This window comes from Equus quagga, chromosome 5, assembly GCF_021613505.1.
Source record: "Equus quagga isolate Etosha38 chromosome 5, UCLA_HA_Equagga_1.0, whole genome shotgun sequence".
In the NCBI taxonomy this organism is placed as follows: domain Eukaryota; kingdom Metazoa; phylum Chordata; class Mammalia; order Perissodactyla; family Equidae; genus Equus; species Equus quagga.
The window spans coordinates 53159726-53184442 of NC_060271.1; the positions used below are offsets into that span (position 1 = coordinate 53159726).

General features: G+C 44.4%; 1 long non-coding RNA gene across 2 annotated transcripts; it reads left to right on the forward strand.

The window, feature by feature from the left end:
- The first annotated feature begins 645 nt into the window (after positions 1 to 645).
- On the forward strand, positions 646 to 15560 carry LOC124238895 (uncharacterized). Of its 2 annotated transcripts, none has more exons than XR_006888440.1 (3): positions 646 to 869; positions 9510 to 9706; positions 13824 to 15560. It is a non-coding gene; the product is annotated as an uncharacterized LOC124238895 (long non-coding RNA). The 2 variants fall into 2 exon arrangements; XR_006888439.1 differs by lacking the exon at positions 646 to 869 and adding an exon at positions 890 to 1396.
- Positions 15561 to 24717: the final 9157 nt, after the last annotated feature.

Below are 24717 nucleotides of genomic sequence, written 5' to 3' on the forward strand. Positions count from 1 at the left end.
TTTTTATTTTATATTTTCAAAGGAAGGGATATCTGGAATGCAGACATATTACATTGAGATAGTCATGCTTTGCTCAGGAGGCAGATAAAGCTACAATAGTTGAGTTTCAATGAGTAGTTACTGTGTTCCAGGCAACAGAGTAAAGAATTGTATGTCCATTATTTCGTGTGGAGACAGTCACTATTTTGCAGTAACTATAATTATCATCATTTTACAGGTGTGGAAACTGACAACTCAAAGGTGATACCTAACTTTTCTTCAGGCCCCAAGCTGGCAGGTGGCAGAACTGGGGTGCTTCTGAGATGTCAGGTTGGTTCTCCCCACGGGGTGTCATGGGGCTTCCCTTACGATGGGCAGAGACCTGAGTATTTAAAGATGGTCTTAAAGTTCCTGGGGCAAAAGGTCATAAGTGCCAAATGCAAGGCTAGATTCCCATCTTCTTCTACTTCATAGAAATTCTCCTGCAAAACAGCCATGCATTTTCGAGCAGGCTTTTCCATGGAAAAGCTAGTGTGGGCACATACTCAATTCAGTTTCCAGTGCGCTTTCTCACAGAGGTTCTTCCACAAGATTACAAAGACTGGGAACCCGGCCCATTATTATTAATATATTTAAAAAGTTATTCTGGCTTCTTTCAGGGCCATATCAGTTTCAAAGATCGCTGTCAGGGTGGGAGCAACTGAAGTTGAACTGGTCTGAATGCTAAATGTAGTCTCTGAGCAGAAACTTTTCTTCAGAGTTGAAAAGTCGCTGGAATATTCATAGAAATGTAATATGAGCAGAGGATAGTGAGTCAGTGTCAAAACTCTGTTCCAAACCATATTTGCTGTTTGGAAAACTGGCTCCTCAGGGACCAGCTGGGGAACAAGGTAAGAAGGCGGAGTGGGGTGGGACAGGGCTGCAGGTCTGGCTCCACTTCCCCACGGATGGAAGGTCTTCTCTCCACAGGAATTAGGGTTCTGGGGCAGGGGGGTAATGGGGTCCAGCCTTCCCACTCCAGGAGGACCATCTCTGCCTCAGATATGGAAACCTTTACTTCATTTTGCCACTTAAGTTTTGTGACAGAGTTTGAGATAGAAACTGTGGAGGAATCTAGGTGAAAATCGTTGGGTAGCATTTTGCAAGTGTGGAAGTGACATCATTTGCTTTTTCCTTGAAAGTTTCCTGATCCGGATATTGGTTAAAAAAAAATCATGGTGGCATAGACCCTGATGAGTATCATCTTCAGATGCTGGAATTATATCTTAAACTAACCAAAGGGATCATCTACTGATGACCCAAATTTCCTTTCAAGAATTAACAAATCTCATTTTTTTTCCCCCTAGGAACTCTACTCATCTGTAGTTAATCTAAGAATTAACATTTAGCAAATTACTGCGTCAGTGCCTTAAATGAGGTATGTGCCTGGTGGCTCAGTTGATTAGAACCCTGTGCTAATGAGGTCATGAGTTCAGTTCTCAGGAGGCTGGTCCACTTCATCATGGTCCCCCTCTGAGCCCCAGCCAGCCCTCCAAATGAACGCTGGTCACAAGTGGCCTTCTGCGGAAGAATCAACACAAACTCTTCAACATTTGTGGGAAAAAAGAACTCAGAGCATATGCCTTGAGTTAACTTCGAATATGACAACGGTCCCACGGGGTAACCAAATGGTACCCTAGAGGCTGCAAAGACTTCTTGCAGACTGTGCAAGTGCCACACTTCCTGGGGGTGGCTTCCGTGCTGGGAGAACAGCTTTGATGTGTGTGGGAGGTTCCAATTCGGCACGTTGAAGGGGAGTGTCATCTAGGAACAGGAGGAGCCTGGATGCTATTCAAGAGGCACACCCAGAGGGATGCTTTGGGAAATTTTGTTGAATTTTCACTAATCGCTTCTTTAAAAGATGGATCATTTTGGATCTTCTAATTAATGTCTGTAGTCATGCAACCCATGGGACCATTTGTCCCCCAGCCAGGCCACTTCAGCCATTTGTCTCAAGCTAGCAGGAGACACAGTAGCTAAGAGCTTTAAGAACAGGGTGCTTCTCCCTCTCGTGCTTTCTTTCCATTTTCCACTCTCAGAAACCACTTTTTCAGATCCGGGTCCAGTTCTGAGCCTAAATCTCACCCAAGCACGACCGGATGCATTGACGTCCTCTGAGGCCATTTCTTGGGTTTAGGGAAGAATAATGCCTAATGAGCTCCAGCTGTACCTGGTGGTGTTCACAGTTGAAACCAGCAATCCCCACTGGCTTTCTCCCGTTTCCCAAGAATACCTTCTCCAGGGCAGAGGCCACCTCTTTTTTATAATTAAAAAATTTTTAGGGTCAGCCCTGTGGCCAAGTGGTTAAGTTCACACGCTCCGCTTCGGCGGCCCAGGGTTTCTTTCACCAGTTCAGATCCTGGGCGCGGACATGGCACCACTCATCAGGCCATGCTGAGGCGGCATCCCACATAGCACAACCAGAGGCACTCACAACTAGAATACACAACTATGTACTGGGGGGCTTTGAGGAGAAGAATGAAAAAAAAAAAGAAGATTGGTAACAGTTGTTAGCTCAGGTGCCAATCTTCAGAAAGAAAAAATGTATATACCTTAAAAAAATTAATCATTGTACTCTTATCATCTAGCAGAACACTTTATATATAGTAGGAGTTCAATAAATATTTGTTGAGTGAGTGAGTGAGTGGATGAAAGAATCAAATGTAGAACTGGTTGCATTTAGACAAAGGCAATTTTTTTGGGCGGGGGTGGGGAGGAAGATTGACCCTGAGCTAACGTGTGTTTCCAGTCTCCCTCTTTTTGCTTGAGGAAGATGGTCACTGAGCTAACATCTTTGCCAGCCTTCCTCTATTTTATGTGGGATGCTGCCACAGCATGACTTGATGAGTGGTGCTGGGTCTGTGCCCTGGAACGGAACCTGCAAACCCCAGGCCGCTGAAGTGGAGCATGTGAACTTAACCACTATGCCACTGGGTGAGCCCCAAAAGGCAACTGTTTTAATGTTATCATTTTCTTGTTTTTCTCTTTACAAAATTATACTTGGCTATTGAAAATAATTTAGAAAATAGAGGTGAGCAGGAATTAGGAAAATAAAAATCACCCATAATGCCATCAGTTGGAGATAACCTTTCTTGACATTTTGGGGTGCATAATATTTATATCTATATGTGTATCTATCATATTCATGGGACTCAGACAATGTGTATTATTGTGTATTCTTTTTTCACTATATTAGAAAACTTTGCATGATATTATATATTCTTCCACATTATTTTTAATTTTTTCAGAGCATTTTATTGCATGACATGATTTCAAATTAATCAGTCACGTATGAAAATATCCTTGTAGCTTAAACTTTCTATGTAGCTTTGTTTATTTCCTTGGGAGAAATTCCTACAAGGAGAATTGCATGGCTCCATGATTTTCTATTCACTATGTGTTGGCAAGTTATTGGTCAGAGAGGTGCCACCAATACGTACTCCTACCTGCAATAATCTAGTGTGCTGTCTCTCTTCCCTTGCTGAACAGTGTGTATTATCATTCTTTTAAATATTTGCTAATTCATAGGCACAAAGTATATTAGTGTTCCTATACTTTGCATTTCTTTTATAGGTAGTGAAACTGAGTATATTTTCATGTGGCCATTTTAATGTCTTCTTTGCAAAGTGCCTGTTAATGTGTCTTAAGACCCGTATATTTTGGGGGCCAATATACCCTTCTGTATTTCAAAGGGCTATTGTAAGAATTAGTTGAAGTAATATATTTTAGTATGTTTGAAACCTGCAAAACAATATACAAATGTGTTGGTCAAATTTGTGACCTGGTGGTGAAGGTCGGAAGGAAGGGTCACCTGCAGACAAATGGGCTGAGGAAATGGGCACCGACTGAAGGCTTGGGTAAACCTTGCCAGAGGAGAGATAGGGAGAGACATCTCTGGAGAAAGGGAAAGACGCCATGGCCTAGAGCTTTGTTACTTTGAAAAGGTCAGGGGAAATAGATGAAGTCAGAGATAATACAAGGGCTGGGAGCTTGAAACCGGAGCCAATTAGAGACAGAAGGGAGAGAGAGGAGCTAGGGAGCTAAAGGGAACCAGGGGTGGTTTGTGGCCGCCTGCGAGGGGGGCACAGATGTCTCTCCAGATGTCTCCAAACCAGCAACCGGGAAGAGAAAACACCAGCAGTGCCACTTCTCTGAAGACTCACCTGAATTCTGGTATGACCAAGGCAGATGTCTTTAAGAACAGAAAGGGAAGCCTTAGGAACACATCTGTGCTTTCCAGTACGTCCCTGGAGTAACCACACTGGGAGAGGCAAGCAAAACACACAGAGAAATGATAACTAAATGGAGATAAAATACTGCACTGAAATTCCCCCAGTGTATATATGACCCCACTTATGTGAAATTATGTATAATTATATATTTACATATAAATATGTGTAATATATAATATATAATTACATATAAACATATTAAATATAAATGTATGTTATATACATTATATATATTACATTATGTAATTACATATATAATACATAGATACAGGCAGATGCATGCACACCCATGGTAATCTCCAGAGAGTGGTAATGAAGTGGGACAGGGAGAAAGAATTATCTTTGTTTTTATTCACATTTTTAAGTGTTGCTTCACTTGTTACAATTAATATATATTACTTCTCTAATATGAAATTGATGCCATAAAGAGAAAATATTTTAGACTAAAAAGACAGGAATGCTGTGCTGTGGCCTGCCTCTCCACCCGGCGGCGCCAGCGGGGATTCATCAGGCAGCGGGAGCTGTAGTTCTGGGCTGTCACCGGAGCCCGTGCTCACTTGGACAGAGGAGCCCCAGGAAGCACCTGAGAGTCACACCGGGGCCCCGCAGGACACCAAGCTCGTCGCCATCTCACACTTAGATGACAGGGGAAGCCATGCCTCTGTCGGCAGGCAGGACTCTGGCCAACAGGCGAGGCATTTCCCAGGCTGGGAGTGAACACAGGCCCGCCTTCCAGACCTCGTGTGCATTGCCGCCTTGCAGGGCGGAGGCGCAGATTAATTGCAGGGGAAAGAACCTGAGCTTGGTGAAGAGGAAAAATGAGAACTTTTCTCCTTCCGCTCCAGGGCTGCCACTGCAGCCTGAAACAAAATATCTGACTGGGGCTCTCCGTTTTTTACATCAGGTCAAGCTGCTTTAAGGCAACACTGTTTCCTGTGTCCTTGACGTGACAGGCACTGTGTTGTAGACTGGGGACAAAGTTGGGGAAGAAGACTGAGATGGCCTCTGACTTTCTGGAGGCTGCAGCTGAGCTGGGGAGATGGGTGGTACACAAGGGACCAAACCAATAGAGAGGGTCATACGTGGTAAGGGTGCTCTGAAAGAAACTAAAAGGAGCCAGGAGATCAGGGCTGGGCTGTTTTGGATCCAGAGGCAATGGAAGGGCTTTGTGAGGAGAGGACATTTCAGCCGAGTCAGGAGTGAAGAGAAGGTGTGAGAAGCCAGCAGGCATCAGATCACACCTGCCTCACACGTGGTTCATGTTTAGAAGTTTGATTTTAGCCTATGTGCAAAGGCAAGGTAAAGTGTGCTTAGAAATCCAACACAATGATGCAGCATCTAAGCCTTAGCTAGTGTGCTTAGAGGTTTGTTGAGTGAATGCAAAATAAATAAATGGATTGATGTTCCATGTTCGGAAAACGTCTTATTTTATAACTTTGTTTTTGACATCTATTGTATGAAAAATCACTCCCATTCAGATTTATTCTCACTAGTGATAAGAATAAAAAGCCTGACGTTGAGAAACACGTCTGAAATTAAAGGAGAGGTTAGTGAGACACTGTGCCCACAGCGTGGATTGTAGGAAGCGCTTTCATGAACGGGATGCTGTCCCATCTTTCTCATCAGACAGTGTGCTGGGCTGAGCAGGTACTCATACTGTCTCCCTGGTACCAATGAGGAAACAGCCTCAGAGAACTGAAACAAGGCTTGGCAGGGCCACGTCCCTGGGAGCAGTCTTGGGGGTGTGTGCCTTTGTTCTGGTGAACTTTTGGTTAGCCCAGGGCAAATGGTGGCCACAGTGAGGCACACAGAGTTGCTTGGGCTCCTTCTAGTGGCCTCCGGGGCTCTTGTTGTAGGAATCAGCGGAAACAGGAAGGAGCTCCCGGGTGATCATGGCTGGCCCTGTTACTTCTGGGGCCCCTGGCCAGTGTCTGCTCACCAGGGACAGGAGACTCAGCCCCCCAATCTCACTCTGTGCCCACTGAATATCCACATCCTAGACCTACTCAGGGTTCCCAGATCTAGAGGTTGGAAAGGGGCCCAATGAGATCGGTGAAAGCTCTGACTTTCTCCTCCCATCCCAACACTTCATACATGGGCTGTGATGGTTTTGGACATGCTACCTCTCTAAGGATTAGCAGCTGGGCCCTCCGTCACAGTGGAGCCCTGGCTGATCCTCTTACTGCTCCTCGAACTCCAGGGCGTCTGCTCTGACCATTACGATCACCCCTAGTTTCTGAGGTTCACTGAGGTGTGTCAGTGTTTTGGGACACAAACATGTGGCATTCAGACTGGTTAGTGTAGATCTCCAGCCACGTGGGATTCTCTGGTCCTTGGCAGGATCCCACTGGGAACTCTTTGGGGCAAAATGATTCTTTTGAAACTTAATCTTCAGCATGTGGAGTACAGTATTCTTTGTCTGAGCTTCAACTGAAGGAACCCAAACCTTTGAGTCCTAGCTCTTCAGAAAAATGGCAGCTGCTGTGAGATGTGAACTTGACTTTTGAAATCACCAGAGCCTGGGAGCTAGAGTGAGCTAGAGAAACAAACATGGGCTTCGGGGTTGGCTAGATCTGGATTCCAGACCAGCTCTGCATGTCCTGGGGTGAGACTCTGAAGCAGAAGATTTGCATCATCTCTGTGAAACCCATTTTCCTATCTTTAAAATGGAGGTAGTACAAGTTACCTCATAATATATTGGCGAGGATTAAAAAAGAAGAGTTAAGGAGCTGGCCCCGTGGCCGACTGGTTAAGTTCTCGCGCTCTGCTGCAGGAAGTCCAGTGTTTCGTTAGTTTGAATCCCGGGCGCGGACATGGCACTGCTTGTCAAACCATGCTGAGGCAGTGTCCCACATGCCACAACTAGAAGGACTCACAACGAAGAATGTACAACTATACAGGGGGGCTTTGGGGAGAAAAAGGAAAAAAATAAAATCTTTAAAAAAAAAAGAGTTAAAATATCTCAATTCAATTAAAAAGAGGAGAAACAAACTATCTCACACCAGAAACACTCAAAAAATATTAGTTTCTATGTTCCCTTCCCTCAATGATTTAACGAGTCCTTACAAAATTAGAACATCCTTCAGAGTAGAATTCTACCCTTTTTTTTTGTCGTTGGGACATCCAAAAGAATCTTAGTTTCCTTTGTTTGGTTTGTGGTAAGTTGACTTTGCACTTTAAAAGGGAAAAAAAGGAAACCTGTAGTACCTCAAACAATGAGCCTTTTTAAAGCCTGCGTTGGACTCCAGTTTCAAAGAATATTCTTATTAACATAACTTTCTTATAAATGGAGTGCCACTCATCAAATATTTATGAGTAGTAGCCTGAGAAGCCAGTGCAGTGCCTGGCCGGCCTGGGGACATCTCCCACACGCGCTGTGGGATGCATAGGCAGGGGACCCCCTCTAATTCTGTGACATGGTTTGGGGGCTCCTGCGCGAGCGAGTCTTGGCATGGCTCCCCAGCTCTGGGCCTGTTCTGGGGACTTTCAGGACTCCCACGCAGCCCGTCCTCGAAGGCGACTCCCTTTGAAGTCCTCGGAGCTCTTTGAATGGAAAACGCACAACGGGCTGTTGATGCAAATAAGAAATCATGGCTGACGTACTGGGGAATAAAGGTGTTTCTCAGCCTGAATATTAGCTCTCTAGCCCAGAAACTCTGGTTTGATCATTAAATAAAAGACCCGTTCCCTCCCCTGCCCCCCAATCGCAACCAGCCCCCAAAGCTCCACCAACCACTTGCTCAGAAAATGATAAACCTGCTAATTACCTGAAAGTTTTAATTAAGCAACAGATACAGCCAGCGCAGGGCTATGTTTTCTCTTTAAACGTATCGATAAAATAAACATTCTCAATTCCAGGGCAACTTGCTAAATGAAAAAAAAATTTACTACCTTTTGAAATATCACTCACCGGGTGTGATAATTTAGAAAAATATCTCTATTAGAGATAGTTAGAGATGTTTTTTGGTTGAAAATGCGGTCGCCGATGGAGCACAAGCCTGCAATTTGTAGACAGGTTAAGTAAATTAAGTCACTCACTGTCTTTTTTTTTCAATGGCTTTAAAAGTTAAAGGTAATTTGCAAAGAAAATGCTCTGTTTGAATTGGTTTGTAATATCTGTTAATGATCTTTAAAAAAATCCACTTATTCACAATCTTGTCCCTGAGGGAATTCCAGTGTGTTATCAGAAAAATTTCTGAAGTCTGAAATGTCATTAGCTAGTGATTTCTTTGAAGTAAAAAGCCCTGAAAAAATAAATTATATAAGGTATACAAGTGCACAGGACAATCACTTTGATGAATAATATCTGTGTTGTTCATACCTAAAAATGCAACAATTGAAATCCAAGCTGCTAAATTATAGAGCTGTCTCTTGAATTACCTCGGTGCAGGCATACCTGCTCTGTTTATTTCACACATATATTAAGTTCTTCCATATATTTATAGATTGTTGATGTAAAAACAGCAGTGTTAGGAACAATTTTGATTATATTCATTGAGTTTACCTTTTGGAAACACAAGGTGTTGCCTAAACACAGGCCTACAGGTGTTGCCATCCAGGATGAAAACAATAGCCTGTTTCAAGGCAGCATCCTGGATCCCAGAGCCAGGTGCCACGAGTGGAGGTGAGACGCCCCACAGCCCCTCGAATTGCTCAGTGTTAGATAACAGAGCTGTGAAATGCTACACCAAAGGGAAAACTTTGTCCTGACCCCAGCTGGCTATCAGTTTTCTCCTGGAAGCAGGGGAATCTTCATAACACTATATCAGTCACTGTAACCACTGTTGTTGGTTTGGCTGCTATAAATAGCTTTTTTTTTTTTTCTTCTTTTTTGAGGGAGGAGTTGGATTTTACTAAACCGTTGGCTACAGGTTAATTATACATTTCATAAGAGAGCATTTCCTTGTAGCCAGCCTAAATTTGTTACCTTTTAATCCCACTTCGTATAATAAGGCTAGAAACGTGTGAGCCCCTAGCAGACCCTTCGTTATTGTCGTGATTTTATACATTGGGCCCTTAACTTTTTTTTCTTCCTCATGCATTGCTCATCTCTTCGCTAAACTGCAAACAGTCCCAGTTTCATTCGTTTTTCCTCAAGGGGAAGGCATTCTCTTCTTCCTAGTCCAGCTGACCTGTAATCATATGTGTGGGTCTTCCTTTTTTCTGCTCTGTAGCTGACATCAGGAAAGCAAACTCAAACAGGTAAGAACAAACCACTGATGGATTTTAATAAAGATGTTCTATGATATTTTCTGTCAGCCCCTCCATTTACTTCACCTAAGAAGTGGAAATCAATATTTGAAACTTTTCTTGAAGCTTTGTGGGAATTCCACACATGGAAGATTGCCAGGAGCAGAAGCATGTGACTCGATGTCTTTTCCTGGAGTGGACACATCCTGTAACCACCTCCCTAGGACAAGAAAGAGGATACGGCCAACTTTCCCCGCTGCCCCGTGGTGGGTGTCCCCTTCCTCCTCAAAGATAAGCATTATCCTGATTTCTGGCTCCATAGATGTGTTTTGTTTTGTTTCGAACTTCATATAAATGGAATCATATGGCAGGTGTTCTTTTGTGTCTGTTTTCATTCTCCCAGCGTTATGTTTGTGAGCTCTATCTATGTTGTTGGGTATAATTATAGTATATTTTCCTTGTTGTATTTCCTCCCACTGTATCAATAATATACCACAGTTTATCCATTTTACCCTTGATGAACAGTTGGGTTGTTTTCAGTCTAGGCTATTTCAGAGAGTGCCGCTGTAAACTTTTTGGTGCACATCTTTGGTAGGTGTGCGCACGCATTTCTGTTGGGCATATAGACTAAAGGGGAACTTACTGTGTTGTAAGGAATCACTATGCTCAGCTTTAAAAATGCCAAGCAGTTTTCCACAGAGGTTGGATCAGTTTCCATTCCCACCAGCAGTGGGTGAGAGTTATGCTGCTCTCCATCCTTGTTAGCATTTGGTGTCCTTAGTCTTTTTGATTTTGGTCATTCAGGTAGTATGTAGCTGAATCTCATTGTGGTTTTAATTTGATTTCCCAGATTACTAATAAGTTGAGTGTCTTTCCACGTATAGTGGCCATTTGGATATTTTGTAAATGGGCTTTTCAAGTGTCTTGCTAATTTTTTGACTGTATTGTTCATCTTTCTTATTGATTTTTGGAGATATTTACATATTCTAGAAGGATCTTCTTTTGGTTATATATATTGAAAATACCATATACAATGCTGAGCTTGACTTTTACTCTGTGGTATTTTTGGATGAACAGAGATTTTAATTTTAGTGTAGTCTACTTTACCAATATTTTCCTTTATAGTTAGCTCTTTTTATGTGCTACTTAAGAGAGCTTTGCTTACCCTAAGCCCATGAAAATATCCTTTTATATTATCTTCTGGAAGTTTTATTGTTTCACTTTGACATTTAGACATATAGTCCACATGGCATTGATTTTTGTATATCAAAATGTGTGTGAGGTTGGGATCAAGTTTGTTTTTTCCTCCATGCTGTCTATTTGCTCTATACCGTTGATGGAAAAAGTCTTCATTTCCCCTGTGCTCCGAAGTGATACTTTTGTCATAAATTAAGTACTCACTTATTTATAGATTGATTATGTGACTTTTTTCTTTTATCTGTTAGTGTGGTAAATTATTCAATGGGTTTTGAGTATTAAACCAATCTTGTATTTCTGGACTAAACCCAACTCGGTTATGTTATATTATTTATTTTATGCATTGCTGCATGTTTTGATAATTCTTGCAACAATGTTTTCGAATGAAATTTACCTGTAGTTTTCTTTTAGGGTAATGTCCCTGTCAGGTGTGTTATTAAGGTTTAACAGGCTCATAAGTGAGTTGAGAAGTGTCCTCTTTACATTATTTAAAAATTAAAACACAAATGAGTCTAATATAATATAGTAATTAAAAATATATGTAGTTTGTCCTAAGTATATCAGTCAGGGTTCTCCAGAGAAACAGAACGAATAGGATATATATAGAGATGTATAACAGGAGATTTATTATGGGAATTGTCTCACACAAGTATGGAGGCCATGAGGTCCCATGATCTGCTGTCTGCAAGCTGCATAGCTAGGAATGCTGGTGGTGTAACTCAGTCCAAGTCTGAAGGCTTGAGAATCGTGGGGGAAGGTAGGCAATGGTGTAAGTGCTGGTTGGATTCTGAAGGCCTGAGAACCAGGAGCTCCGATGTCCAAGGGAAGGAAAGATGGATGTCCCAGCTGAAGCAGAGAGAGAAAATTCACGCTTCCTCTGCCTTTCTCTTCTATTTGAGCCTTCGGTGGATTGGACGATGCCCCCCCACATTGGTGTGGGTGATCTTCTTTACTCAGTCTACTGATTCAAATGCTAATCTTTTCCAGAAATGCCCTCACAGACACACCCAGAAATAATGTTTTACCAGCTATCTGGGCATCCCTTGGCCCAGTCAAACTGACACATAAAATTAACCATCACAGTAAGTATTCACCATAATTTTCTTTCCTTCTAGGTTTCTGTATATTTTAACTTAGACGTATGGCAGGAAACTGGGTTTGCGTGAGTTTTGCATGGGAAAGTAAATAAAGTTAGACTATCTTCTAGGAGTTTTCATATAGCACTCAGCAGTTTGCTCATGTGCCCAGGGCTGAAATTTGTTACTGCATCTTAATTCCAGAACCCATGATCAAGGCCCATCCTGGGTTTAAAGGGGAACCTATAAGGTGAGAAGCTTTTTGGACATAGGACAAGTGTTCAGATGAAACACCTGCTTCCCAGCAAGAATCTTCAAAACCAATTTCGTCTCCTACTTTTGACCCCTTCAGTCACTGTTCTACAGAGGTTTTGTTTGTTTTTAATCTCCTTCAATACCGTATATCTCGTGCCTCATGCTGTCTCTCCATTCCTACTTCCTATTGTCCTAGTTCAAGACCTTATCACATCTTACTTGGGCTGTGGCATTTGCGGGACACCTAGTCTCCATTTCCTCCTCTTCTCAGCCATCCAAGTGCTCGCTCTAAGATGGAAAGCTGGCCACATTTGTCCCTTGTTGAGCAGCGTTTGGTGGCTCTCCATTGCTTTACCAGACGATGTCCAGGCTCATCACCATGGCACATGACTTCTCCCATGACCCAGCTCTTGCTTACTTCTCCAGCTTGCTCTCCTGCTCCACTCTCATCTTTCGCTTCACACTCCAGCAGCTCTAACTGCTTACGGTTCCCAGTGTATACCCTGGGGTTCTTTTGTCCCAGCTTTTTTGTAGGCTGATCTGAGAAAGATCTGGAATAGACTGTCCATGTCCTTCTCCTGGATAATCCATTCTTTAATGATCAGCTCAGGCCATATACCCTTGACCCTACCCGGCGGGGGCTGCACGGTCTCCTTTCTGCCCATACCTCTGTCCCTGTGACTAGACTGTAGGGTCTTTGCAGGCAGGGTCCAGGTCTTAGTCATCTTTGTACATCCATAACTTGCTGTGTGCTGGTAGATGACAGTTGCTCAATAAACATTTATAGCTTCAAACAGGAAGAACAACAGTGACTAGTTGACTGGTTTGAGTTTCATTTCATCTCCTTTCAGAAGCCAGAGGTGGAATAAAATGGCCAAAGTAGCGCGACCAGAAGGGAGGGAGGAAGGCAGTGGCTATGGAAAGTCTGCAGATACAATCTCTTCCTGCGGGACTGAATTCAGTCCAAATGATTAAAAGTCTCTTATGATGGAATCCGCTTTGTGTAGAATGGATTAGTAACAAGGATTTTCTCTAAAGATAGATTTTTTTCCAGAGAAACAAATTTGAACAATTTACTTGAAGAATTTAAATGCAAAAGTAATCCTACTTAAAAGGCAAATTGACCACTATCCTTCCTCCTTTCTCTTATTAGTAAAAGAGTTTACACAGAAACTCTATAAGAAATTGTGTAAGAGATTCACAAGGATCATTAAGGTCTCTCCTAGACAGTCACTTTCACTTTGTAAAATTGGCCATCCCCTCAAAATGGTATCACATTAAAATGGACTTTCTGGGGCTCTTATATGTGAATGGGTTTTAGCTGCACAGTGGTGCCATTCATTTTATTTGGCCCATTTATTGCCAAGTACATTCTAAATTTGGCCTTAATTATTTTTCCTTTCACAAAAATATTTTGTGGGATCTTTTTGAACCCTGACTACTTCCTTCTTGCCCCTTAAAACAGAATCCAGGAGTGTTATTTTTGTTCTCTTCTAATTAAAATAATTGCTCGGTTCCTTTTAACTAGATTCATGCAGTTATTAGCCTAATACATGGATGGGTGCCATGGGGTGCTTGAGAAACAAAATGAAAAGTGATCATGTAGCTTCACATGAAAAAGGTTCTGTGGTGCCAAAGAGCATTATTTCCTTTCAGCCGGCATTTTATAAGGGCCTTTAGTAAACCTGGCCCCCCGTACCCTTCCTAAAAGACTATTAAGTGAAAGAATAGTTCTGTTTTCTTTATTAGGTAGACAGCTAACTCAGTACAATTTGAAGAGGGGCACTTGATATGCCGGGTATGGCACAAAGACCTGGGGTCTGGTTTTAATGTCTGTCCCTGCTTTGTCTTGCAGAATAACTGCTGTTGAAGGATCAATGCTCCAGGTCCCCTCTGCCAGTCGGTGTTTATCAGAGGACAGTGGAGGAAGAGGGACAAAAGTTCTTGGATATATGTGTTAATCAAGAATTGTCAGGACCCTGCCTCTAAAAGGAAGTGTTAAAATAATGTTTTTGACATCAAGACTTTTCTCAAAGTTCATGTAATCCAAGGGTTTGGCAAACAAAGGACCACAGGCTAAATCTGATTTGTTGCCTGTTTTTGTAAATAAAGATTTATTGGAACACGGCCACACTCACTCGTTTATGCATTGTCTGCCACTGCTTTTGCACTACAACGTGGAGCAGTAGTGGCAGAGACCACGTGGCCTGCAAAGATTTGCCTTCTGGCTCTTTACAGAAAAAGTTTGCTGACTTCTGAAATAGTCTATCCAATTCACTGAGTATCTACTCAATAACTCCTCCACGCGGAGAAATACACTTACAGGAATTTTTAGAGTGGTCCTTGTTTGATGAAAGGCTGAGGGCCTTCGGTAACATGCTTATGTTATGGGTGTTCAGTACGGGTGTATAGACAGCAGGAAGCAAGAAGGTTTTGGCAAGAAGTCATGGTTTGAGAAAGGTTCTGCCGTTATTGTCTCAGTGGCAAGTCACCAATCATGATTGGGCTCTTCCTTGTCTGCTACCTGGAGGAGAAGGTGTTGACGTGGTTGGAGCTTCTGGCTTGGAGTGCACCTTTATTAACTACTTCAAGACCTTACGGTCAACATGGTGGACTTTTGCTTCCAGACCAAAAGATGGGAGCCCTTTGCCACCAGTTGGTGGTTGGGAGGGTACATAAAGTCCTAGGGAATCCATATCAGAGAAATTTTCAAGTATGAATTGTCCAATTAAATGACATATAGTAAACATGCCCGATGTGCACTTATTTTGCCATACTGTTAAACACAGTCTTCATTCAGATTGTACTCATTCAATGACGTGTCTTGTAATTTTTGAGATGATCATTATCGAATATCCCTACAGGAAGCAGCTTCCACCAAAATATTGAATTTGCCTTGTCATGGGAGGAGAAGTGAAGTTCTTCAAAGTTTCCGTTTTTGATATTGCCCTTTTAACAGAGAAGTTTGCCAACATTTTCCTCATCTTCAATATTGTTAGTTATTTGTTCTCTTCAGGTTTATCTGTGAACCTAAAAGTCATAGAAATCGCTGAAACAAAGATGCCAATGAAGTTGCCTCCCCCCCACACGCAAAAACTTTCCGGAATCTTCCATCGTACAGTTGTCACCTGCAAAGAATTTTGAGAGGTACAGTGGAAAATATTGCCTTATTCTCCTCTTTCCCCCCAAATAAGTCAGTCGCAGACCTGTTGGCTGAATTTTGGTGGTGTTATCTGATTCTGCAATTCTTCCATGAAGCTGTGTTACTTCTCAGATATTCACAGGACCCAGGATGCTGCTGTTTTGAGAAATTTAATTTGTTCAGCACACAAAAAGCATATCCATAGCAGGGCTTAACACTGATACAGATAACTCTTTCCATCTGTAAGAAGTTTGTAAGTATTAACTAATTTATTTAACTTTCCTGTAATGGAGTGAATTTCCTTCCATTTGCTATGGGAAACCCTTCTTTTTCTAATTCTAATCTTTTAGCAGGTATTCTACTGAAAATTGTCACCATGCTGGAAATATTTTGTAGAGAGAAAATACATATTTCAACACAGTGTGAAATTCCACCGAAATAGATGACCTCCATTTCCTCAGTGTATAAGCCTATTTTTAAGTGATTAAGTCATGCTCTGGGCAAAAGTTAAATCTTTTGGAAAACTGTGGGAACTGTTATTGTATTGCTCCTGCTATTTCTGCCATCACCACGTGCAATGTTCATAATGGTTTACACACATTACTTTGAGTTGCCCAGAAAGGAGAGCTTGAGGAGAACCTCAGGTGCTGCCTCTTTAGTGGGGAGTTTGAGCCAAGAATAGGAGTATGGGAGAGTGGTAGTGAGGCTGAGATGAAAGGAGCAGATACAAGGACGTGTTATTGGTGTGGTCCCACCTCAGCGTGAAGTGTAACTGACTGCTCAGGCCTCTGGACTGTGGGAGGCTAAATACCGGCCTCCAAAGGAAGGTCTGCGCCCTAGTTCCTAGAACCTGTGAATGTTACCTTCTATACCAAAGGCTTTGCAGGTGGGATTCAGGATCTTGAGATGGAGAGGTTACCTTGGATTATCTGGGTAGGGCCTAAATCCAAGTGTAAATGTCTTTATAAGAAGGAGGCAGAGGCAGATATGACACACAGAAGAGGAGAGGGCAGTGTGACCACGGAGGCAGAGGTTGGAGTGATGTGGTCATAAGCCAAGGACTGTGGGCAGTCACCCAGTGCTGACAGGAGGCGAGGAAGGGACCCTCCCCTAGAGCCTCTGGAGGGAGCACAGCCCGTGCTGACCCCTTGATGTGCGTCCAGCGATATGGATTACAGACTTCTGCCTTCAGGCCTGTGAGAGAATGCATTTCCCTTGTTTTAAGGCACCAAGTTTGTGGTGATTTGTTACGGCAGCCATAAGGAACGAATTCAGGGACCATCCTCCCAGAGCATAAACTATGAGGTTTCAGGATACACTGATTGGGTGGAAGGTGAGCAAGGAAGGGAAAAGAGTTTATTTGCCAGTTCCAACCTCTGATTGGTCAACAGTTTTCCTTGTGGGCATTACTTCCCCTTTATTTCTCGCTCTTAGCTCCGGGTTGAGCATGGTTGGGCACTGAGATTTGCTGGAGTGTCTCATGCTTCAGGGGTAACAGGCACGTTCCGGGGTGGAAGGGCAGAGACCAGTCAAGGGGACACAAGCAGAGGCTCCGTTGGGTTGCACCCTAGGAAGTCTGTTGTGTGGAATCTGGGGTGAAACAAGAAGCTGACAGTCCAGAGCAGTGTGGCCAAGTCACCACCTGAAAGGTGGCATATAGGGAGAGTGTGAAACAGCTATCGCCTTCGTCCTCATCAGAACCCCGTGCGGCGGGTGTGATGTGATATCCTCAGCAGGGACTCGTTCTCCGACCTTGAATGCCGTTAGCTTTTGGAGCTCGCTGTTGCTCAGGACTGCTGATCTTCAGATGTGGTGACTGAAATCTCTTCCTTCAGTTGAGTCGAAACCCGCCTCCATGGAGCCCTCACTCCACGATTGGCTCTAGTTTTACTTCTTTTTTTTTTTTCTGCTTTATCTCCCCAAATCCCCCCGGTACATAGTTGTACATCTTAGTCGCAGGTTCTTCTAGTTGTGGCATAGTTTTACTTCTTGATGCACATAAAATAAGGCTCATTCTCACTCATGAAAGCCCTCTCCAAATATTTGAACACAGTTTTTATCCTTTTTTCCAGGCAAAGCACTCCCCATTCCTTCGACTCTGGCGTTGTGTGGGAGTTTTCTTTTTGTGGCCAGTGGCCACACCAGTCCTTCCTCTGGACATGTTGCAGTTTGTCTCTCTCTTACCTCACAGGGAAGCTCACAGAATGCATCAGAACTTCAGGTATGGTCTGCTCAAGCACACAGGAGTCTTGCCTCCCTGTTTTTTTTTTTTTTTCTGAAGTAGAGTTGACATACAATATTATATTATTTTTGGGAGTATGCCTCTTGATTCTTACATCACTAATGTAGGCAGAGATTATTTTTATTTTGTTTTTTGGTAAGCACATAATTTTTAGTCTCATTAAACATAGTGTTATTTAAAACGCCCTGTTCCTACACTTGGGCACAGTGGAAGCAGATGTTATTACTAAAGTTGTCCTAAGAGCCCCAAAGAATTAATCAATTTGCAAGGGGTGTTACTGTACGGCAGAGATCAAAATGCCACCCCACGTCAAGGGACATAAATATCCACAGTCTTCTGCAGAATTGAGGTCACCTGGTGATTCCTCCAGATCAGTACCTTGTGCTCAGCCAACTGCTCTACCACCATCCTTCCTCCTCAAAACAACCAACCAACCAACCAACCAACCAAACCCAATACTGGAGCACCTTCTGAGCTGGAGGAAATCTACCCAGGTGGCAATGTCCCCTCTTCTCGTCTCTTAGCAGGCAGCACTGATCTGAGTCCTGTTCCCGGTCCAATTCAAGTCCCCAGGATCTTCTGCGAGAAGAAGAGCCATTACCACCCACTAAAAAGGCCAGTGTGGACAGGCACTTTACCTCCCTTGTCTCTCATCTTCACAGCAGCCCTGCAGGGTAGATGTTACTGGCTTCATTTTGTGGATAAAGAAATTAAGGCTCAGTTCAGAGTAACTTTCCCAGGGTCGTAGAGCAGCAGACCTAGGGTTCAGACCCAGGTGGGTCAGAGTTTCTGCTATACCATGTGGTAGCCAAAATGATTCTGAAGCTGTAGGAGGGGGGAGGGGGCCTTTGGACCTCTGCAGGTGGACTCAGCCTGGAGCTGACCCTTCTGAGCACACTGAAGGAGCTGGGCAGCACACAGCTGGCGTTAAATGGCTCAACCTCTGGAGTTTCTCCCTGAATGACTGGGTCTTCTAGTGACATATGTGTTAGGAAGCAAGGCACTGCCACATTCTGGCCCAGCCTCTGCAGTTCACAAACATGGGAGTTTCCCTGGCCCAGTATCTACTTCGTGAGTGCCCTCTGGGTCTCTTGGGCCAAGCCAGGGTAGGAATGGAAGAACAGAGGCCCCTGGTACAGGCCATGCAGCCTGTGAGTGGTAGGGGTTTGGACGGAAGGGCAAGTGTCTAGTTCACTGCATCTGATCCTGCAGAGGAGCCAGGAACATTGGGACTTCCTCTGGGCTGTCTAGCCAGACCAGGATGTCCTTGAATCCGTGAGGTGGATAATATTTTATGAAGCATTTCCAACGTTTCACCTCTACTTTTTCTTTACACCTTTTACCTCATTCAAGCAACTAGGCCGGTGCCTACTGGTTGTTTGCAGGAGGGAAGTGACAGGGAAAAATGAGTCTTCCCCTGCTTGTGGCAGATTCCTTATGCTGACACCCTCAATCCTCTTTTTAACCCCCTTCTGACTGGCAATTACCTGCAATGGAAGCTAGAAAGCTAAAAGCACGGCCTCCTAGACTACCCTATGAATTAAGGCGGGCAGACGCCTCCAGTGCTGATCCGTGAAACATAGGCCGTGGTCTGTTGTAGTTACTTCTTTCCCTTCTGGCTTTTTCCTGCTCAGAAGGCCTGTGATGCCCTGGGACAGCTGCCATTGCTAAACAGTACCCTGGTTGGAGAATAGAAAGAGCCTGGTCCTTGACAGCATCTGTGAGCACTGTGCCAGAATTTTGTGTGTGTGTCCCATAATAAATTTATGTTTGGTCAAGTCTCTGTTCTTGGGTTTCTGTAGTATTTGTCCAAATGGAAGCCTTATTGTTTTGTTTTGCTACAGCCTTAGTCCTTAGGGGAATAGAAAGGCCTTAAGGCCTTGCTGGAGACATCACAAGTCTGTGGGGACATTTCACAGTCATGATGGTGGGAGCAGAGAGAGAAGGAGGTCTGTGCTTGCTCTCGTGACCCCTGGAAGGAGCTGTCAGGGCGGAACAAGAGCCTGTTCAGGGCGGCTTGGGGGAACTGAGATCTGAGGACCAGATCGGGGGATTGAGTGACATCTCAGAGGTTGTCTGAAGGGACACGGCATCAAACACTGGCGGCCTCTCCCCTGCCAGGTCTTAGAATTAGAGGATCCCCAGAACTCTGCCACAACATAGTTGAAGGCGGGAGCCCAAGACTGCGTTCCTGTCACCCTTGAAGAATAAGGCTTCAAAATAGAAATTGTATTAAATTATTAAAAATGTTATATTTTTAACCTACCCAAGTCATGGACTGAGATTCCCACCAGCCACGCCTTAGGAGTAGACCACGCCGAAGCGCTCTGTGAAAGGTTGAAATGGATGAGTCAGGCTGAGGCGAGCCCTCGGGCCTGCCTGCCTTCCACTCTTGGGTGGGGGCCCCGGACAGGACAAGACCGCAGGGTTGGGTGGTGGGCAGGGCTGCCGGCATTCACATATCCAGGATCTCGGAGCTGACCTCTGTGATGACCACTTGTTCTCTCTCACAGTCTATGGAGCATCTGCAGTCCCGGGACTGGTTCCACTATGCAGGTGGATGCAGAGTTGGGATTCGGGAAGAGTGGGCAGGAGAGGATGTTTGTCTCTCTGCACTCATGGAAATGTCGCTGGACACTGCTGAGATGGAGGGGAGAATCGAGCAAATCGGCTTTTATTTTGGAGATGAGTAGAATTAAGCCAAATCCTTTTCTGCCTTCTTTTAAGCTCGCCACTTTCCTGACTTCCCATTCAACTGAATTCAGTTCATTTGAGCAGCAGGCACAGTGGTTACTTGGGACTCTCAGAGCTGGCCACCCGGCTTTGAGTACCTCTCCAGCACCTAATAACCGTGTGACATTGGGCAAGTCACTTCCTGTGTCTCTGCCTCATTTGTAAAACAGAGCGAGTGACAGGTCCTTCCTCACAGGGTTGTGTGAGGGGCAAAGCCCTCGGAACAGGGCTGACACTTGAGCATCAGCTTGCTTTGTGCCACTTGGTGTGCCGGCCCTGGGGACCCCAGTCAGGCTCCTCACCAACCCCCTGTTCCCTAGGAGAGGGCGGGCACTTGGCATCACAATGAAAGAGTTACATCGCCAGACACAAATCTAATGCTTTCCTTCTGCCAAGAGCAGCGAGCAAGTCCACTCATATAGCCCCGCCTAGGTGGCTGGTGAACAGCCTTACTTTTTGCATTTTGTTTGCGAGGAGGACGTTTACTTCAGATCATCCCCCTTGTACTTCCTTGAAAGGTGGCTTCTCATCAAAACCGGCCACCACAAAAGGGACCCTCCTGCTCCACCCCAGTCGGGGCTTCCAGAAATTGTCACGTTGTGTCACAGGGTTAAACTCCTCATCAGAAACTCAAGTATAGTTGGAATAAACCCTTTGCAATGTAACCCCTAATTGCATAATTTAAAGTTACACTTTATTTCCTTTGCTCCATTCTAATAGTTGACCCATTGATGGTGATGGCCATCCTCCTCCTCATGGTCATCACACAGATAGATCCTACGGCCCCTCCCTCCGCAGGAGACCATTCTCGATGACAGTTGGTTTCACTCTACTGCTCAGAAGAGATGTATTCCAATGAGCTCCTTCCCTTCATTCATTATGCTGAAATCATATTTCCAGAGGACAGAGATGAATGCTGTGTGCTTATCTGATTAAACTGCCTGTTGTTTTAAACCTATTTTCACAGAGACTTTTTCCCTCCAATAGACATTCAGTGACACAACACATTAAAAATTATATCTGTATCAGTGGTTTCTTCTATTGTATTTACGTAGAGCACACGCGTGTGTGTGCACACGCATATGAGCATGTGCTAAGCCAGTGGTCCCTTGTTATGACTGATATGTATTCAACAATTATGAAACAATTGCAGTTTTCAAAAAAGCAAGGTTGGATCTATATTTTTATTGACCAGTTAAAAAAATTGCACAGTGTATAAAACACCAGATACATAAATTATATGAAAATGGAAAAGTACAAGGAAACACTATTCACCAAAGGCTTTCTACCTGAGTGACAGACTCGCCATTGCCATGGGCAATTCAGCACATCTCTTTTCCAGGCCATTTTCCTAATATTTTTGCTTTTCAGCAGGACCTGGGGAGCGGGGCTGCATGTACCTCAGTCCCTGCCCACTGCTGTCGCTAGAACCTTCATTCATCTTTGAGTTCTTTGCCCCCACTTTACCAAAAGAATAATGTCTCCCCCAGAATTACACAAAAATCAATGGCTAAATTAATTGAAATCTGGATCTCCATGTTTTTCCCTTTCTGAAGTGATTGCTTGGTTTCTGAAAAGTGAGGTTTAAGTCAAAGGATGGCTTTAATTGAGGGTGAGTGAATTGGTAAGAGAGGGAAGGTAGAGGCAGATAATTTTCCAAGTGACTGCAAGATAGTGTTTACATTTAGGATTTCCTTTCCTTTCAAGTTTTGCATTGGGGCTTAAGGAATGTTACTGGATGAGAAGAATGCCCAGGGCCTTTCCACGGCACAGCTCCAGCTCGCTGCTCTGCTGTCTCCTGAAAGGGCTAGAAATGCTTTGAAGGAGGCTGGCCTCTTCCCTTCCCTCCCAGGGGCCAGAGAGAGCAGGAGGGATGAGAGAAAGCGGTGGAGGAGGTACTGACCACGAGAAGGTGGCCAGCTTCCTTCTTTTAATGATTCTCCACCTTTCTGATGATGGAAGTATGCATGTCATAGGTACTTGGGCCTGTAGTTTGGTTTCATATCAGCAATAATCAGCAACTTTTTATATTTATAGCAGTTTATAAAACACAAAGTCAACTCTATTTCCCTGGATTCTCAAATCATTTTGCTGAGGCAAATGGGACTGATATTTTTACCTCTACTTTGTGGAGGAAGAAACCGAGACTCCAGTGGATTGGAATTTGTCCAAGACCCAACCACAATGGTGGGGGACGGGGGGGCAGAGAGGGGGTGGCAGTAGAACAGGTCTTCAGGCTTTTAGGGGAAGAGAAAGAGGGTGGCGGGCCAGGCACTTACCTTGATGGAGCTCCCGATGACAGCATGGGCAAAGCTCATCTTCAGCCAGTTGGGAGCCCCGCATGTCCCTATAGTGCCCTCACTTCGTGCCAGTGCGGCCACTGCGTGCTGCAATTCAGAATGCTGTTTCCGACTCTCCTTGGTATCTGCAGCTTCCAAAATATTCAGACAAAGGACTCCGAAAGGCATCTGGTCAAGCTTTGCAAGGGGAGAAAACCTATCCTCTGATCCCCGAAGCCCTGAAGTCAGGGATTTGATTATGCTTATCATGATCTCAGCTTCCACTGCTCCAAATGTGATTAGTTTTGTAATTAGTTAATGTCATTACCTGTCATCAAATCCAGACAACGTTGGTCTCTAAAAGCTCCCGTGGCAGAGAAACCCACAACCTGACATCTTTCCACTGTTTAACACAGAGTTTCTTTAATAATCCTGGCAACTATTCCCTCATTCCTGGACCACAGGTCTGAAAGTTAGGAGAAAGATGTATTTCTTGTGTTTTTTTTAAGGCAATTTAAAATTCTTGGGTCTGGTTCCCAAAACTTTTCTTCACTCCAAGCAAAGCATAAATATAATCTTTTCAGCAAATCTTATACCCCACTGTATTTCCCTTCTTATATATGTTGGCTATGTTTTGCTTTGGGCGAAATGGCCAAAATAAGAACGAGTTTACCGTAGGGAAACACCCCTTAAGGACTATTTATAAAATGCTGCTTGTCTTGTTACTTGCTTGCTGCTAAATACTGGGCAAATGGTTTTCTTCTTTCTCCTTATTGGTCACTCAACAAATATCCTCTGAGTGCCTGTTTGTGTGCAGGTACTTGGGACACAGTAGGGAAGAGACAAGCTGAAGTGCCCGTCCTCCGGGAGCTTACGTTCAGGGGGGAGGGTGGGAGGGTGGACAACAGGACAGGGGCACTTAGAAGGAAGTTGGGTGGTATGTGGGCTGGGAGTTTTCCATTTGCCCCTGCGGACGCCCTCACTCCTTTTCTGTCTTGCTACGTGGAGAATGCTGGGGAGGCAGGCCATTAAAGGCGGCATCAGTGGCTCCTTTGCCCTCAGGGTCTGGCTGGGTCGGGAGCCAGACACTGAGGAGCAGGACGGTGAGGGGGAGGTACCATGCCCCCGTCCTCCTGCCCGCCTGAGGGGGACACAGTTGCTTTTCTGTTGAGGGGGAATCGCCCCTCCCTGGTGCTGCTGCAAACCCAAGGGTGAGAACTGCTCACCACAGTTCTGGTTTTCTTAACCTTAATGACACCTCAGTAAACAGACCCTTCGTGAGCCTCTCCCCACTCGCCCATTTGAGTGAACCATCTAGTTCCCGCCAGGACACTGACTGCCACAGTAGGTGAGAAGGCAAGGCCATGGGAAGATGCCGTTTCTTCCATGCCCCCAGTTCATCAGCAATATTGCTTGCTGTCACCTGCATGCTTTTGGATTAAATCTCATCAGGCTTCAGGCCACATTGCTCCCCTGTGACTCAATTACTTGTTGATGAGCCAGGAGATTCGCCACCATTACACATTATAAAACAAGGGCGCCTCCCTTGCACGTTCTCTGAAGGCAGCAACTGTGTCCTCAATGCCGGGCCAACCCTCAACATCTCCTGCGACAAAGACCTGCTCATTCATGGACCAGTTCAGCAAGCTCCCGAGAGCCTTCGGGAAGATGTCTCGGCACTGTAATGTGGTCCCTGAGCCCTTTCCCACTCAGCCCTGCCTCCTGCCTGTCAGCCATACTCTCGCTCTGTGCTCATGGGACCGCTAGTACCTTCCCAGCCATCATGCACGTTTATTCCTCCTTGAGAAAGACCCAATTCAAGAGGCCTCTCGGAATCCTTCGCTGGTTTCATCCTTTTGAGGAAGGGGGGCTTTATCTCTCTTTTTTTTAAAAGGTTGTAATTTTAATCTTTTTAATTTCCTGATGATGAAAAATTGCATGCTGATCACAGAGAACATAAAATAAAGAAGTTAAAAAATTATTTTACTATCATAAACATATAAGCAGCATAAACATTTGGATGTATTTGGGGGGTGGGGCTTTATCTTTAGCTTTGGGGGAAGCACGTTTGTACATTGCCAGGCCCCCTCTGTTGATCAGGGCCTTTTTGTTTTCTAAAGCACCTTTATAGATTCCTGGACTCGTTTGCCTGCCCAGTTCACACTGGCCTGAACTGTCCACTTAAGCCAAACCAAGTATTTTCCTTGCCTGCTTTTAAGCTTGTTGCTTGGGTTTGGGGAGTGAATCTGGGCTCCGTGCTCTGCAGCTCATGGCATCTCCTCGTCTTGAAAATAAAGTCCAAGGGTTCAGTTGGCCTGGAGCATGCTCCATGTTTGTGGGTGGTTTATATACT